Source organism: Puntigrus tetrazona, unplaced genomic scaffold (assembly GCF_018831695.1).
Source record: "Puntigrus tetrazona isolate hp1 unplaced genomic scaffold, ASM1883169v1 S000000750, whole genome shotgun sequence".
Classification (NCBI taxonomy): domain Eukaryota; kingdom Metazoa; phylum Chordata; class Actinopteri; order Cypriniformes; family Cyprinidae; genus Puntigrus; species Puntigrus tetrazona.
Genome location: NW_025048359.1, coordinates 12,501 through 15,000, shown reverse-complemented (window position 1 = coordinate 15,000; position 2,500 = coordinate 12,501). Strand labels below are relative to the sequence as shown.

General features: G+C 38.8%; 1 pseudogene; it reads left to right on the top strand.

The window, feature by feature from the left end:
- The window catches only part of LOC122335317, a 27,701-nt pseudogene that overhangs the window by 14,131 nt on the left and 11,070 nt on the right, over positions 1–2,500 (top strand).

The window sequence follows — 2,500 nt, the reverse complement described above, 5'->3', positions numbered from 1 at the left end:
GATAAAGACGGATACAGCGCCGTTCACTACGCCTCAGCGTACGGCCACCGAGTGTGTCTGGAGCTGGTCAGTACACACACACACACACACACACACACACACACCTAAAACACTTCTTACTGCGATGTTTGGTGCTCATATCGGTGTTGTGTTTTGCAGATCGCCAACGAAACGCCGTTAGATGTGGTGAGTTCATCTCTTTGTGTTTCAGCTAACAACCGCAGTGCAGAATCTGACCAGTGCTGCCATCTAATGGGCTTAAAACGACCCCATCGGGTCACTAATCAACTGTATTTACTGGACTGAGAAACGTTTCTGGTCTTATGTTTGATTTTCAGTGCAGTCCAATTTCGTCTTTATAATTGAAATCAGGTCTTGTCCTTATTTCTCAGAATATTGAATATCGTGCATGCATTGCCATTTTATGTCCTCAAGTATTTTTTATTGCTTATGTAGATGAATTTAAATGTGTGTATTTTCAGCTGATGGACACGTCTGCATCAAGCATCCTCCACGACAGCGACGTCCAGCCTCCCATCAGCCCTTTACACCTAGCGGTGAGTAAGAGCTCCAGATCTCTGACACTGTAAAACAATACTGAAAATACAACCCTGGCAAAAGTATGGAATCACCAGTCTTGGACGAGCACTCTTTCAGACATTTCATTCTGTAGAACAAACTCAGATCACAAACATGAAACAATCATGAAGTCATTCCAAAGTGCAACTTCTTGGCATTCAGAAACACTAAAAGAAATGAAGAAAAAAACATTGTGATAGTCAACAAATGATACTTGTATAGAGCAAGCACAGGGAAAAAAATATGGAATCATTCAATTCTGAGGAAAAAAATATGGAATCATTCAATTCTGAGGAGAAAATAAGGATTCATTCAGTCAATTTCCTTTCCTTAATTGTGCACCTGTCTCAGATTAGATCTGCTCGTTAGTCTGCAGTTAAAAGCATTGCAGTTATCACACCATGGAGGGCTACTAGTGGATTGGCAAGAGTCATGGCTCCAACAAGTGAGATGTCTCTTGAATCCAAAGAGAGGATTGTCAAACTTCTTGTAGAAGGTAACTCTTCACGCATGGTTGCCAAAGATGTGGGCTGTTCACAGTCAGCTGTATCTAAGATATGGACCAAGTACAAACAGCATGGGAAGGTTCTTAAAGCCAAGCGTACTGGTAGACCAAGGAAGACATCCAGGCGTCAAGACAGAAAACTGAAGGACATATATCTTGAAAACCAAAAATGCACAACAAAACAAATGAACAATAAATGGGAGGAAGCTGGAGTCAATGTATGTGACCAAACTGTGAGAAATCGCCTAAAGAAAAAGCTAAAAGAAAACCATCATTGACACCTAAGAACAAGAAAAGAAAAGAACAAGACTGCAATGGGCTAAGGAGAAGCAATCATGGACTGTGGATGACTGGATGAAGGTTATGTTCAGTGATGAGTCACGAATCTGCATTGGACAAGTTGATGATGCTGGAACTTTTGATTGGTGCCGTTCCAGTGAGATTTACAAGGAAGACTGCCTAAAGAAAACATCCAGATTTCCACAGTCCCTGATGATATGGGGCTGCATGTCAGGCAAAGGCACTGGGGAGATGGCTGTGGTTACCTCTTCAATAAATGCACAAGTTTACATTGACATTTTGGACAGTTTTCTTATCCCTTCAATAGAAAAGATGTTTGGGGATGATGAAATTATTTTCCAAGATGACAATGCATCGTGCCATAGAGCAAAAACTGTGAAAGCATTCCTTGGAGAAAGACGCATCCAGTCAATGTCATGGCCTGCAAATAGTCCAGATCTCAACCCAATTGAAAACCTGTGGTGGAAATTGAAAAAAATGGTCCACGGCAAGGCTCCGACCTGCAAAGCTGATCTGGCAGCTGCAATCAAAGAGAGTTGGCACCAGATTGATGAAGAATACTGAGACTGCAAGCTGTTATAAAAGCCAGAGGTGGTGCAACTAAATACTAGTGATATGATTTGACTGGTTTTTGTTTGTCTGTTTTCATGATTCCATATTTTTTCCTCAGAATTGAATGATTCCATATTTTTTTCCCTGTGCTTGCTCTATACAAGTATCATTTGTTGACTATCACAGTGTTTTTTCTTCATTTCTTTTAGTGTTTCTGAATGCCAAGAAGTTGCACTTTGGAATGACTTCATGATTGTTTCATGTTTGTGATCTGAGTTTGTTCTACAGAATGAAATGTCTGAATGAGGGCTCGTCCAAGACTGGTGATTCCATATTTTTTGCCAGGGGTTGTATATATTATTATATAGATTTCTAGTTTAGCTGAAGAGTCTTTCTAAAAGAGAATTAAACTATAAACTAAGGTGTTGTTGTTAACTTTAAAAATGGTTTTTATTTAAATAAAATAGAGAATATTTTATAATTAAAATTCAATCACTTTTTACGTTAAAATTTTAATATTAAAATTATATTTTTCATTATTGAATGCTGTATAGTTACTAAAAC